This window comes from Nelusetta ayraudi, unplaced genomic scaffold (assembly GCF_046127955.1).
Source record: "Nelusetta ayraudi isolate G7.1 ecotype Tasmania unplaced genomic scaffold, CSIRO-AGI_Nayr_v1 ptg000104l, whole genome shotgun sequence".
Classification (NCBI taxonomy): domain Eukaryota; kingdom Metazoa; phylum Chordata; class Actinopteri; order Tetraodontiformes; family Monacanthidae; genus Nelusetta; species Nelusetta ayraudi.
The window spans coordinates 309,226-325,500 of NW_027466154.1; positions in this window are offsets into that span (position 1 = coordinate 309,226).

Sequence of the window (16,275 nt, forward strand, 5' to 3'; positions counted from 1 at the left end):
GGGACCGGGCAGCAGTGCTGGAGCCCTGGCTAGAGACCCGGGGTGGCCTGGAGTCACATGCTGGTGAGGGCTTGTAGTTCTGGAGCACGATTAAGTCAGCCGTAGATCATCCCAGGGACAATATGGAGAATAAACTCAAGAAATGGAATTTAAAGTTTACCTTCAGACAAGGGAGGCAAATGCAACCAACAGGGTGGCCTGGGGAAAGCTTGATCGAGAGGGCGCCGCCCACTGCAACGACAACCACCACTGAAGGCTGGGCACCCATGGTGCAAGTGGGGGACCGGGCAGCAGTGCTGGAGGCCTGGCTGGAGCCCAGGGGTGGCCTGGAGTCACATGCTGGTGAGGGCTTGTAGTTCTGGAGCAAGATTAAGTCAGCCGTAGATCATCCCAGACACAACATGGAGAGTAAACTCAAGAAATGTAATTTAAAGTTTACCTTCAGACAAGGGAGGCAAATGCAACCAACAGGGAGGCCTGGTGATAGCGCGTCCGATGTGGGACAGCAAACTGCAATGACAAAATCAGCCTCAGGCTGGGCCCCCCTGGTGTGAGTGGGGGACCGGGTTGCAGTGCTGGAGCCCTGGGTGTGGTGCTGGAGACAAAGGCTTGTGAGGGCTTGTAGTTCTGGAGCAAGATTATGTCAGCCAAAGATCATCCCAGGGACAATATGGAGAATAAAGTCAAGAAATGGAATTTAAAGTTTACCTTCAGACAAGGGAGGCAAATGCAACCAACAGGGAGGCCTGGTGACAGCTCGTCCGATGTGGGGCGGCACACTGCAATGACAAAATCGCCCTCAGGCTGGGCCCCCCTAGTGTGAGTGGGGGACCGGGTTGCAGTGCTGGAGCTCTGGGTGTGATGGTGAAGACAGAGGCTGGTGAGGGCTTGTAGTTCTGGAGAAAGATTATGTCAGCCAAAGATCATCCCAGGGACAATATGGAGAATAAACTCAAGAAATGTAATTTAAAGTTTACCTTCAGACAAGGGAGGCAAATGCAACCAACAGGGAGGCCAAATAACTTTATTCTCAAAAAAATAAATGTTGTGTTGCAATTCAGATTAATTCAGGTTAATACAAATAAACACAGTGGTTAATACACAGTGGTTTCGTCGAGTTCTGTTGTTCACAGTCCCCTGATGCAGGATCTTCACATGTTCTGCATCCTCATTCAGGGTCCTCCAGTGTTCATCAGCTTATTTGAGTCTCTGAGTCCATTCTTAACATAGTTGACACCCCCACGTAGGCTCCCCAACTATTGTCCTGAAACAGAGAAAATATCTGCCAGTATCTTTTGTATACAGACATCACAAATCACAAATGTACTTCCATTACAAGAGATACATCAAACATCAAACATCAAACATGAGTACACATACTATTTCCCCCCTTGGGCACTCGCCCACAAGGAAGAGAATAGAAACACAAAGTCTATAATCATGCAAAAAAGGAAAGAAACATAATATAATAATACACTTGCAACTACTACGAATATTTATCCACCACAGTGGTGACAATCTCCTCCTCCTCATCGTCCTTGAGGAGTGGCATCTGAACCGAATCGCCAGGCATGACTACACCTATCCATCGGAGTATCATCGCCTTTGCACATGTCAACGACAGCGTGCAAAAACAAAACAATATCCCTAGTGACACAATGACCGCGCTAAAGACTTGTAGAAGCATAACTCCCACAGGGCCAAACCTCTCCTGAAGCCACGCAGTCGCAGACGACCCCGCGCTTTCAGAGGGACCAAACGCATCCCTAATTTTCTTCAACGCCTCGATCACATTGGTCATATTGTCCGCATTATCAGGGATCAAAGTGTAGCAAGCATCACCTGTTAGGTTCAATGCCAAGCACAAACCACCTTGCTTGGCCAGAATATAATCAAGGGCCATGTCATGTTTCAACAGAGTTAGTCTGTGACTCCTCTGAGTATTGGATAGATGTTCAAAGCCCTTTATCGTCTCATTTGCAAAACCTTGTAGCGTATACGTGATATTGTCGATATGTTCCGCTAAAAATACAACCCCATACCATGGAAATAAACCCAGGCCCCATTTTTCTCCCAAGCTGATTCTCCAATGACAGGATTCGAGATTGTGAAATTCTGCCAAGTTTCTCTTGAGTCTAGATCCTGGAGCAGCCGCAGAGCGGCTCTGATCAGGATCAGAGCCTACCTGAAGCGCAAACACTTCATAAGGGAGTTTCAATGTAGCCATGTAGAAACATCCAACCCAATTATGAGGCAAAAACAAATACGCCGCGTCCCCACATATCCACCAGATGTCCCTGAAAGTGCCAATCGTCACATCTGCGGGCAAACGATCACTCACGACCATTATGGATATGTCCGGCCTATTTTTATTTCCCTTGAAAGTTACTGGATACACCCTTCCTCTATAAGATTGATCCGAATCAGGCACCGTCATGAGATATTGTCTGCAATCTGACACCCCTAAAAACACTCCCTTACCAGCATAAGTATCGTTGGCACAAAAACATGTAGGAACTCTCCCAGTTTTCACCCCAATAGAATCAGGTACTGCTGCTAAAAGATCATCCTGTTGATCCAATAGATTAATGTATGGCAGCCCTCTGTAAGGATCGCAAATACCGGTGTTCTCATCCATCGACACATTTCTCGATCTAAGGTCCATACCCCTTTGGAGATGGAAAAGCCAGGTCAACAAAGAAAATTGACACTCGTAAGGCAACGGCTCTGCTATTGCCTCTAGAATTGAAGGCCAAGTGCTTGGTGAAGGCACTCTTACGATGCATTGGCCCTTTACTGATGCTTGTGATCTCACTGCATGAGTTAGCTGTTGAAACCACAAATTTTTCGCCGCAAATGGATCCGAAATCTCCAAGACAAATGAATCGAATCCAAACGCTGTCCATCTGTGATTACGTCTCGCCTTGGCACGCGAAGTTTTGTGCCTGTGATCACGTCCCGCCTTGGCACGTGAAGTTTTGTGTCGCCCTTCTGATTCCCGTAAGGCTACTCCCGGGTCAATTCGCTTTGGAATAGATTCGGTTGTAACAACTGTAGTTGTCATAGTCGTAGATTGAACCACACTGTCATCTTTTGGAAACAGAGTCGTCTCCGCCCGTCGCGTTGTCATCGTCGGAATAGTAACAGCTTGTAGAGTGACATGAGTACTTGAAGATGTGGTCAACAGCGTCATAGTCTGCTGAGTAGTAATTAGTGAAGTTGTGGTGGTTGAACATTGGTTTGATTGGATTGTATCGATGACACCTGACCAGGTTGACCTGTCATGACCACTGCTTGTGTTTTCTCTTTGTGTTTATTATCGCCTAGCTGCAACTGATTGAGTTTTCTGAGAGTCTCCTGCTCTTGAGTTTTCAGGTCAGACTCCTTCTTACGAAAAAGTTCAACCTGATGGGCAATGTGATCAATGTACACGCTTTTGGCCATGCCGCCGAGACCAACCACCTCTGCTAATTTACTGCGTACTGCCAGTGGCAGTCCCTGTTGGATTTTAGTCCGCACAATAGATTGTTCCATTTGATTAGCGTCGGGGTCATTGCCGGTAACGTTTCTCCAAGATTGGAGAGCTCTTGGCACATAAGCCCTGGGATTCTCATGATCTCCCAACGGCTCTATTAGAATGTTGTCAGGGTGTACGTTTGTTGGGAAGGCATCACGCAACGCACCCCAAAATTGACCTCTATATGCAGCAAATAATTCAGCATCATTTACCGCTGTACCTATGAAGCGAAGCATCTTAGCCTTCTGCAAAAGTTCCTTCATAGCAGTGTAAGACAGTCAAATCCACATCCTGAAGTGTTTTCTCTAACAATGGAAGTTCTTCAAAGACGGGGGTTACAACTGTATCAATCTCACCTATTGTAATTAACTAACATGATTTACATGTCGCGGGAAAGGAACCCCCGAGGGCCAAAAGGTATCTCCTTGTGTTTGTTGGATTTGCATTCAAGGACTGTCTCTGCCTTTTGTTTAGAACTTTCCTTTGAAATGTTGTGAGTGTCAGTGCGAGAGGTATGAAGGTCTTGGTGATCTATTGTTGCTGTGGAAAATTACCCCTGATGACCAAAAGGTTCCCGAGTAGGAAGAGTAGATCTGATTTGAATCTTTTAAATATGCATTTTAGCAGTGTCTCTGTTCTGGGAGGATATTTAAGGGAAGGAAAAAGAATCTGAAGGCTTCTCTTTTTTCTCTCCTTTTCTGGGACCCACTCTCTCTTTTTTTCTCTCTCCTTTTCTGGGACCCACTATCTCTCTCTTTTTCCTCTCCTTTTCTGGAACCCACTCTCTTTCTTGATTCTCTTTTTCACTCTCTCTCTCTCTCTCTCTCTCTCTCTCTCTCTCTCTCTCTCTCTCTCTCTCTCTCTCTCTTCTTCTTCTTTTTCTTTGACTTCTTGATTTGTTTTACCATCATTTTTACACAACCGGTCTATTACATTTTTGCTGCATTTTTACTCTGGACATCGCAATAAACTGGTATGTTATCCATTCCCCTTCAATATTAACTTGTTGAGACTTTTGTTTCTATGTGGAGAGCAATCTGACATCAGATATTGATTTAGTCTTCAGTTATATGGTAAATTCATTTGAGTAATGCTTGTACTCTTTACCTCTGAGTTGAATAGAAAAGATTGAGTGTCATGTTTTTCTAACTATTGAGTTGGAAGATATAAACCTCTGAATATCTCAACCTAGATGTCTGGGCTGTTCTTCTATGTTAAGAAGGTCACTGAATGCTTTGTCTATATCTGCCATCACTGAACTAAGATAGGGATTAATCAGAATCCCAAAGACCTTAGTTATATGGTAAGTTTCACTGGACATTATTCAAACCCTTAACCTCTGAGTTGGTCAGATAAGATTGGGTATCATGTTCAATAACCTCTGAATACTCCAACCCAGACATCAGGCTATTCTTCCATGTTTAATGAACAAACTGAATAGTTTTGTTAATTTATAGAAGCCATCCCTGAACTGAAGACTAATGTCAGATCACGAGAATTTTATTATTATTGAGTCTATATTCTTAATTGTTAATCAAGTCTTTCTCTCAATCAAGATATAATCTTCTGTTAAACCTTTAACAAGAGGATTATTTTTCTGCATCACCTCAAGTGGTGTTATGGGTTTAGCAACGACCTCCGTCATTTTCGTCTTTCGCGGGGTTTATCTATTGTAAAAAAAGAACTGAAAGGTTTCCGATATGGGCTCTCAATCTAAAAAATAAACTCAGTTATGAATTCTAAAAAATTGACCCTTAATTTTCAAAAACAGAGATAACAAAGGCAAAGCAAGATAATATGCACCGAGCCAGAAAAAGACAAAAGATTAAAAAATGACCTGTAAAAAATCAGAGTATGCAAGAATAGTTCGGAATGTGTATAAACGTATTTTATGTCCTTCTGAACCTGTTCAAAAGGAGGCCACAAGAGAACAAGCGTAAATTCCAAATCATAAACAATATATGTATATATATAAATTTCACTGGCCTTAAATGCAAGACCTCCATGCCGTCACCAACAGGGCAACTCGTCCTCCTGTCTGCCTCCAAAGGATCCAGGTTCAGATGAATCACAAATACAGAAAAGGAAAAGAGAAAAAAATTAGATAATAAATAAACTGGTAAAATTCTCTAAAGAAAACACAAAGCTTATTTACTTTTTATTATTAATTACTGAGAAATCATTATTTTAGTTTATAAAGTTATAAACAATTATTATCAAATTATAAACAGCCATCAACAAAAGTTAATAAACCGCTCTATCATAGTAGACCTACTCCCCCCCCCCCCCCTTTTTTTTTTTTTTTTTTTTATCTCAAAAAACTGTGAGGAGGGGGTGAGGAAAAAGAATAACCCCCACTTGTAGGAGGAGCAAACAAGCCCCGCCCCTCGAGGCAGGGAAGAACTTCCAGTCCACACTTGACCACCGAAGGTGAAACACCCCACTCAGCTCCTTGGGAGCCAGGCGCACCAACCCCTGACTGACCACACAAAGAAAGACCACGCCCTAGTCCAAAAAAAAAAAAAACCCCAAGGCCAAAATAACCCAAAATGAACCAAAATAAACGCACACAATCCTTATGAGAAAAGAAAAACCCACAAAATCACCCAATCCTGAAACAAACAAAGGAAAATTCTTTATTTCCACACATTTCTTTATCTAGCCCCCCTTGCACGCGCTCTTCGCTCCGGCTGCTCATTCACAGCCAGCGCCACACGCACACAAGAGCCAGCACATTCAACGCATATGTGTGTTGGTGCAACAAAAAGTCACTGATGAGGCTCCTCTCTTCACCACCTCAACAGAGACCTCCAAAAATGTTACCTAAGCAAAAAGTCCTCATTTGGGCTCATAGAAATTAACTTCAAAATATTCTAAAAAGTCCTCATTTGGGCTCATAGAAATTAACTTCAAAATATTCTAATAAACAATAAAACGTCCTAGCTGGGGCTCATAAGTTATTATTACTTATATTCAGTCTATGCAAAAGTCCCCAGTAGGCTCATAAACTTAACAATGAGGGAATCAACTCAACCTCTCCACATACATCACTATATTTCTAATATCAGCTCTAACACAGGTGATGTAAAACTCCAAACTTCCAACTTCTCCACACACAAAGAACATCAAGACAGACACACAGAGAACAAAAACAAACCCCAGTCACTCCTCCTCTCATACACACACACACATGCACATCCCCCCAAAAGAAAAACACAGACAACGGTACCCGACAAAAATAACACAGTCACACACTCCTAACCGGCATATCAACTACGGCCGCAAAGAAAAAGACTACAGCATAAAAATTATGCAAACTAAATTTGTGCTACCTTGAAGTGTGGAGATCAGATCAAACGGCATCAAACATCACTCGTCAGCATATGCCAGAGAGGTCATTTACAACCTGATATTTAACCCACAGTTCCAGCTGCCCGAAAGCTGCTGACCAGAATATCCCTAACGGACATCCAGGATTTCACAGCCACGTATGCTAGACGGCCTCCCAGAGGGCTTAGGTCAAATCCCGTGGCAGCTCGAGCGAACGTCCCAGACGCTCAAAACACGTGCACAAATAAAACACTTCACTAAACAGTGAACTTCTTGGGGGAGCCGTAAAACAACAAACTTCACTAAAGAGCGAACGTCCTGGAGAAAACTTAAAACAACAAACTTCACGAAAAACTGAACATACTGGCCACCAATCGAACCTACACGTCGCTGAAAAGCGACTTTCCAGGGGAACTAAAACAAAAATCTTCGCATATCAGCGAACTTCCCAAGGTATCCTAAAACATTTAAAATAATAAAAAAAAGAATTTTGACGAAGGGTCCTACAACATCAACACCCAAATCCACACCCACACAAATGATCTTTATACAGTGTGACCAGACGACAGCCAGCCAAAGGCCTAACTGAACCAGCCAACACTCCTAAGATAAAAGGAACATTGTGCATTATTATCTTTTGTCGACAAGGAGCAGCAGTCAGGCCAAGGAAGCAGATGGCGACAGCGTCAGCAGCCACAGCAGATCCTGTTCGTGACGCCAAATTTGTGGTGAATTCTTCTGGTGGATTCAGGTGATGTAGATGTTGAAGGAGTCTTCACTGACACAGACTTAGTTGGATAAAAACTGGTTTATTTCAAAGAAGTCAAGAGTCAGACAGCCACCATGGAACGCCTGGGGATGTCTCTGGGCCAGATGTGAGCAACTCCAATGATGCTTTGTTCGCATCACCTTTTATGCCTCCCAACAAGAAGAGGAGGAAGATCCAGGATATGGGGGGGATGTATGCATTCATAGTTACACCCCTAATGGCCATCTGGTTTCAATCTAATAACAGTGGTAAGAACAAAACCATAAATGGACAATAATTCCCCTTTTTGGGAGGAAGGCAACAGAGGGTTCAGATTGAGTTCATATTCTGCCATGTATCAAATGATGTCATATGCATAGGAAGGCAGCAGCGGGTTCAGATACTACACAGGCCAGAGCTCTGGGTGCGATGGTGAAGACAAAGGCTGGTGAGGGCTTGTAGTTCTGGAGAAAGATTATGTCAGCCAAAGATCATCCCAGGGACAATATGGAGAATAAACTCAAGAAATGGAATTTAAAGTTTACCTTCAGACAAGGGAGGCAAATGCAACCAAAAGGGAGGCCTGGGGAAAGCTTGATCGAGAGGGCGACGCCCACTGCAACGACAACCACCGCCTAAGGCTGGGCACCCCTGGTGAGAGTGGGGGACCGGGCAGCAGTGCTGGAGCCCTGGCTGGAGCCCCGGTGTGGCCTGGAGTCACATGCTGGTGAGGGCTTGTAGTTCTGGAGCAAGATTAAGTCAGCCGTAGATCATCCCAGGGACAATATGGAGAATAAACTAGAGAAAGGGAATTTAAAGTTTACCTTCAGACAAGGGAGGCAAATGCAACCAACAGGGAGGCCTGGTGACAGCTCGTCCGACATGGGACGGCACACTGCAATGACAAACTCGGCCTCAGGCTGGGCCCCCCTGGTGCGAGTGGCTGACCGGGTTGCAGGCCAGAGCTCTGGGTGCGATGGTGAAGACAAAGGCTGGTGAGGGCTTGTAGTTCTGGAGAAAGATTATGTCAGCAAAAGATCATCCCAGGGACAATATGGAGAATAAACTCAAGAAATGGAATTTAAAGTTTAACTTCAGACAAGGCAGGCAAATGCAACCAACAGGGAGGCCTGGTGAGAGCTCATCCGATGTGGGGCGGCAAACTGCAATGACAAAATTGCCCTCTGGCTGGGCCCCCCTAGTGTGAGTGGGGGACCGGGTTGCAGTGCTGGAGCTCTGGGTGCGGTATTGAAGACAGAGGCTGGTGAGGGCTTGTAGTTCTGGAGAAAGATTATGTCAGCCAAAGATCATCCCAGGGACAATATGGAGAAAAAACTCAAGAAATGGAATTTAAAGTTTACCTTCAGACAAGGGAGGCAAATGCAACCAACAAGGAGGCCTGGGGAAAGCTTGATCGAGAGGGCGACGCCCACTGGAACGACAACCACCGCCTATTGCTGGGCACCCCTGGTGAGAGTGGGGGACCGGGCAGCAGTGCTGGAGCCATGACTGGAGTCCCAGGGTGGCCTGGAGTCACATGCTGGTGAGAGCTTGTAGTTCTGGAGCAAGATTATGTCAGCCAAAGATCATCCCAGGGACAATATGGAGAATAAACTCAAGAAATGGAATTTAAAGTTTACCTTCAGACAAGGGAGGAATATGCAACCAACAGGGAGGCCTGGTGACAGCTCGTCCGATGTGGGGCGGCACACTGCAATGACAAAATCGCCCTCCGGCTGGGCCCCCCTACTATGAGTGGGGGACCGGGTTGCAGTGCTGGAGCTCTAGGTGCAGTGCTGAAGACAAAGGCTGGTGAGGGCTTGTAGTTCTGGAGAAAAATTATGTCATCAAAACATCATCCCAGGGACAATATGGAGAATAAACTCAAGAAATGGAATTTAAAGTTTACCTTCAGACAAGGGAGGCAAATGCAACCAACAGGGAGGCCTGATGACAGCTCGTCCGACATGGGACGGCACACTGCAATGACAAACTCGGCCTCAGGCTGGGCTCCCCTGGTGCGAGTGGCTGACCGGGTTGCAGGCCAGAGCTCTGGGTGCGATGGTGAAGACAAAGGCTGGTGAGGGCTTGTTGTTCTGGAGAAAGATTATGTCAGCAAAAGATCATCCCAGGGACAATATGGAGAATAAACTCAAGAAATGGAATTTAAAGTTTACCTTCAGACAAGGCAGGCAAATGCAACCAACAGGGAGGCCTGGTGAGAGCTCATCCGATGTGGGGCAGCAAACTGCAATGACAAAATTGCCCTCTGGCTGGGCCCCCCTAGTGTGAGTGGGGGACCGGGTTGCAGTGCTGGAGCTCTGGGTAGGTGCTGAAGACAGAGGCTGGTGAGGACTTGTGGTTTTGGAGAAAGATTATGTCAGCCAAAGATCATCCCAGGCACAATATGGAGAATAAACTCAAGAAATGGAATTTAAAGTTTACCTTCAGACAAGGGAGGCAAATGCAACCAACAGGGAGGCCTGGTGATAGCGCGTCCGATGTGGGACGGCACACTGCAATGACAAAATCAGCCTCAGGCTGGGCCCCCCTGGTGTGAGTGGGGGACCGAGGTTGCAATGCTGGAGCCCTGGGTGTGGTGCTGGAGACAAAGGCTTGTGAGGGCTTGTAGTTCTGGAGAAAGATTATGTCAGCCAAAGATCATCCCAGGGACAATATGGAGAATAAAGTCAAGAAATGGAATTTAAAGTTTACCTTCAGACAAGGGAGGCAAATGCAACCAACGGGGAGGCCTGGTGACAGCGCGTCCGATGTGGGACAGCACACTGCAATGACAACCTCGGACTCAGGCTGGGCCCCCCTGGTGTGAGTGGGGGACCGGGTTGCAGTGCTGGAGCCCGGGGTGTGGTGCTGGAGACAAAGGCTTGTGCGGGCTTGTAGTTCTAGAGCAAGATTATGTCAGCCAAAGATCATCCCAGGGACAATATGGAGAATAAACTCAAGAAATGTAATTTAAAGTTTACCTTCAGACAAGGGAGGCAAATGCAACCAACAGGGAGGCCTGGGGACAGCTCGTCCGATGTGGGGCGGCACACTGCAATGACAAAATCGCCCTCAGGCTGGGCCCCCCTAGTGTGAGTGGGGGACCGGGTTGCAGTGCTGGAGCTCTGAGTGCGATGGTGAAGACAGAGGCTGGTGAGGGCTTGTAGTTCTGGAGAAAGATTATGTCAGCCAAAGATCATCCCAGGGACAATATGGAGAATAAACTCAAGAAAGGGAATTTAAAGTTTACCTTCAGACAAGGGAGGCAAATGCAACCAACAGGGAGGCCTGGTGATAGCGCGTCCGATGTGGGACGGCACACTGCAATGACAAAATCAGCCTCAGGCTGGGCCCCCCTGGTGCGAGTGGGGGACCGAGGTTGCACTGGCGGAACTCCTGGTGCGGTGCTGAAGACAAATGCTGGTGAGGGCTTGTAGTTCTGGAGCAAGATTATGTCAGCCAAAGATCATCCCAGGGACAATATGGAGAATAAACTCAAGACATGTAATTTAAAGTTTACCTTCAGACAAGGGAGGCAAATGCAACCAACAGGGAGGCCTGGTGACAGCGCGTCCGACATGGGACAGCACACTGCAATGACAACCTCGGACTCAAGCTGGGCCCCCCTGGTGCGAGTGGGGGACCGAGGTTGCACTGGCGGAACTCCTGGTGCGGTGGTGAAGACAAAGGCTGGTGAGGGCTTGTAGTTCTGGAGAAAGATTATGTCAGCTAAAGATCATCCCAGGGACAAGATGGAGAATAAACTCAAGAAATGGAATTTAAAGTTTACCTTCAGACAAGGGAGGCAATTGCAACAAACAAGGAGGCCTGGTGAAAGCTTGATCAAGGGGGTGCCGCCCACTGCAACGACAACCACCGCCTATTGCTGGGCACCCATGGTGAGAGTGGGGGACCGGGCAGCAGTGCTGGAGCCATGGCTGGAGTCCCGGGGTGGCCTGGAGTCACATGCTGGTGAGAGCTTGTAGTTCTGGAGCAAGATTATGTCAGCCAAAGATCATCCCAGGGACAATATGGAGAATAAACTCAAGAAATGTAATTTAAAGTTTACCTTCAGACAAGGGAGGCAAATGCAACCAACAGGGAGGCCTGGTGATAGCGCGTCCGATGTGGGACGGCACACTGCAATGACAAAATCAGCCTCAGGCTGGGCACCCCTGGTGTGAGTAGGGGACCGGGTTGCAGTGCTGGAGCCCGGGGTGTGGTGCTGGAGACAAAGGCTTGTGAGGGCTTGTAGTTCTGGAGCAAGATTATGTGTGCCAAAGATCATCCCAGGGACAATATGGAGAATAAACTCAAGAAATGGAATTTAAAGTTTACCTTCAGACAAGGGAGGCAAATGCAACCAACAGGGAGGCCTGGTGACAGCTCGTCCGATGTGGGGCGGCACACTGCAATGACAAAATCGCCCTCAGGCTGGGCCCCCCTAGTGTGAGTGGGGGACCGGGTTGCAGTGCTGGAGCTCTGGGTGCGATGGTGAAGACAAAGGATGGTGAGGGCTTGTAGTTCTGGAGAAAGATTATGTCAGCCAAAGATCATCCCAGGGACAATATGGAGAATAAACTCAAGAAATGGAATTTAAAGTTTACCTTCAGACAAGGGAGGCAAATGCAACAAACAAGGAGGCCTGGGGAAAGCTTGATCGAGAGGGCGACGCCCACTGGAACGACAACCACCGCCTATTGCTGGGTACCCCTGGTGAGAGTGGGGGACCGGGCAGCAGTGCTGGAGCCATGACTGGAGTCCCAGGGTGGCCTGGAGTCACATGCTGGTGAGAGCTTGTAGTTCTGGAGCAAGATTATGTCAGCCAAAGATCATCCCAGGGACAATATGGAGGATAAACTCAAGAAATGTAATTTAAAGTTTACCTTCAGACAAGGGAGGAATATGCAACCAACAGGGAGGCCTGGTGACAGCTCGTCCGATGTGGGGCGGCACACTGCAATGACAAAATCGCCCTCCGGCTGGGCCCCCCTACTATGAGTGGGGGACCGGGTTGCAGTGCTGGAGCTCTGGGTGCAGTGCTGAAGACAAAGGCTGGTGAGGGCTTGTAGTTCTGGAGAAAAATTATGTCATCAAAACATCATCCCAGGGACAATATGGAGAATAAACTCAAGAAATGGAATTTAAAGTTTACCTTCAGACAAGGGAGGCAAATGCAACCAACAGGGAGGCCTGATGACAGGTCGTCCGACATGGGACGGCACACTGCAATGACAAACTCGGCCTCAGGCTGGGCCCCCCTGGTGCGAGTGGCTGACCGGGTTGCAGGCCAGAGCTCTGGGTGCGATGGTGAAGACAAAGGCTGGTGAGGGCTTGTTGTTCTGGAGAAAGATTATGTCAGCAAAAGATCATCCCAGGGACAATATGGAGAATAAACTCAAGAAATGGAATTTAAAGTTTACCTTCAGACAAGGCAGGCAAATGCAACCAACAGGGAGGCCTGGTGAGAGCTCATCCGATGTGGGGCAGCAAACTGCAATGACAAAATTGCCCTCTGGCTGGGCCCCCCTAGTGTGAGTGGGGGACCGGGTTGCAGTGCTGGAGCTCTGGGTAGGTGCTGAAGACAGAGGCTGGTGAGGACTTGTGGTTTTGGAGAAAGATTATGTCAGCCAAAGATCATCCCAGGCACAATATGGAGAATAAACTCAAGAAATGTAATTTAAAGTTTACCTTCAGACAAGGGAGGCAAATGCAACCAACAGGGAGGCCTGGTGATAGCGCGTCCGATGTGGGACGGCACACTGCAATGACAAAATCAGCCTCAGGCTGGGCCCCCCTGGTGTGAGTGGGGGACCGAGGTTGCAATGCTGGAGCCCTGGGTGTGGTGCTGGAGACAAAGGCTTGTGAGGGCTTGTAGTTCTGGAGAAAGATTATGTCAGCCAAAGATCATCCCAGGGACAATATGGAGAATAAAGTCAAGAAATGGAATTTAAAGTTTACCTTCAGACAAGGGAGGCAAATGCAACCAACGGGGAGGCCTGGTGACAGCGCGTCCGATGTGGGACAGCACACTGCAATGACAACCTCGGACTCAGGCTGGGCCCCCCTGGTGCGAGTGGGGGACCGAGGTTGCACTGGCGGAACTCCTGGTGCGGTGGTGAAGACAAAGGCTGGTGAGGGCTTGTAGTCCTGGAGAAAGATTATGTCAGCCAAAGATCATCCCAGGGACAAGATGGAGAATAAACTCAAGAAATGGAATTTAAAGTTTACCTTCAGACAAGGGAGGCAATTGCAACAAACAAGGAGGCCTGGTGAAAGCTTGATCGAGGGGGTGCCGCCCACTGCAACGACAACCACCGCCTATTGCTGGGCACCCATGGTGAGAGTGGGGGACCGGGCAGCAGTGCTGGAGCCATGGCTGGAGTCCCGGGGTGGCCTGGAGTCACATGCTGGTGAGAGCTTGTAGTTCTGGAGCAAGATTATGTCAGCCAAAGATCATCCCAGGGACAATATAGAGAATAAACTCAAGAAATGGAATTTAAAGTTTACCTTCAGACAAGGGAGGCAAATGCAACCAACAGGGAGGCCTGGTGATAGCGCGTCCGATGTGGGACGGCACACTGCAATGACAAAATCAGCCTCAGGCTGGGCCCCCCTGGTGTGAGTGGGGGACCGGGTTGCAGTGCTGGAGCCCGGGGTGTGGTGCTGGAGACAAAGGCTTGTGCGGGCTTGTAGTTCTGGAGAAAGATTATGTCAGCCAAAGATCATCCCAGGGACAATATGGAGAATAAACTCAAGAAATGTAATTTAAAGTTTACCTTCAGACAAGGGAGGCAAATGCAACCAACAGGGAGGCCTGGGGACAGCTCGTCCGATGTGGGGCGGCACACTGCAATGACAAAATCGCCCTCAGGCTGGGCCCCCCTAGTGTGAGTGGGGGACCGGGTTGCAGTGCTTGAGCTCTGGGTGCGATGGTGAAGACAGAGGCTGGTGAGGGCTTGTAGTTCTGGAGAAAGATTATGTCAGCCAAAGATCATCCCAGGGACAATATGGAGAATAAACTCAAGAAAGGGAATTTAAAGTTTACCTTCAGACAAGGGAGGCAAATGCAACCAGCAGGGAGGCCTGGTGATAGCGCGTCCGATGTGGGACGGCACACTACAATGACAAAATCAGTCTCAGGCTGGGCCCCCCTGGTGCGAGTGGGGGACCGAGGTTGCACTGGCGGAACTCCTGGTGCGGTGCTGAAGACAAATGCTGGTGAGGGCTTGTAGTTCTGGAGCAAGATTATGTCAGCCAAAGATCATCCCAGGGACAATATGGAGAATAAACTCAAGAAATGTAATTTAAAGTTTACCTTCAGACAAGGGAGGCAAATGCAACCAACAGGGAGGCCTGGGGAAAGCTTGATCAAGAGGGCGACGCCCACTGCAACGACAACCACCCCCTAAGGCTGGACACCCCTGGTGAGGGTGGGGGACCGGGCAGCAGTGCTGGAGCCCTGGCTGGAGCCCCGGTCTGGCCTGGAGTTACATGCTGGTGAGGGCTTATAGTTCTGGAGCAAGATTATGTCAGCCAAAGATCATCCCAGGGACAATATGGAGAATAAACTCAAGAAAGGGAATTTAAAGTTTACCTTCAGACAAGGGAAGAAAATGCAACCAACAGGGAGGCCTGGTGACAGCGCGTCCGATGTGGGACGGCACACTGCAATGACAACCTCGGCCTCAGGCTGGGCCCCCCTGGTGTGAGTGGGGGACCGAGGTTGCACTGGCAGAAATCCTGGTGCGGTGCTGAAGACAAAGGCAGGTGAGGGCTTGTAGTTCTGGAGAAAGATTATGTCAGCCAAAGATCATCCCAGGGACAATATGGAGAATAAACTAAAGAAATGTAATTTAAAGTTTACCTTCAGACAAGGGAGGCAAATGCAACCAACAGGGAGGCCTGGTGACAGCGCGTCCGACATGGGACGGCACACTGCAATGACAAACTCGGCCTCAGACTGGGCCCCCCTGGTGCGAGTGGGTGACCGGGTTGCAGGCCAGAGCTCTGGGTGCGATGGTGAAGACAAAGGCAGGTGAGGGCTTGTAGTTCTGGAGAAAGATTATGTCAGCCAAAGATCATCCCAGGGACAATATGGAGAATAAACTCAAGAAATGGAATTTAAAGTTTACCTTCAGACAAGGGAGGCAAATGCAACCAACAGGGAGGCCTTGGGAAAGCTTGATCGAGAGGGCGACGCCCACTGCAACGACAACCACCGCCTAAGGATGGGCACCCCTGGTGAGGGTGGGGGACCGGGCAACAGTGCTGGAGCCCTGGCTGGAGCCCCGGTCTGGCCTGGAGTCACATGCTAGTGAGGGCTTGTAGTTCTGGAGAAAGATTATGTCAGCCAAAGATCATCCCAGGGACAATATGGAGAATAAAATCAAGAAAGGGAATTTAAAGTTTACCTTCAGACAAGGGAGGCAAATGCAACCAACAGGGAGGCCTGATGACAGGTCGTCCGACATGGGACGGCAAACTGCAATGACAAAATCAGCCTCAGGCTGGGCCCCCCTGGTGCCAGTGGCTGACCGGGTTGCAGGCCAGAGCTCTGGGTGCGATGATGAAGACAAAGAATGGTGAGGGCTTGTAGTTCTGGAGAAAGATTATGTCAGCCAAAGATCATCCCAGGGACAATATGGAGAATAAACTCAAGAAATGGAATTTAAAG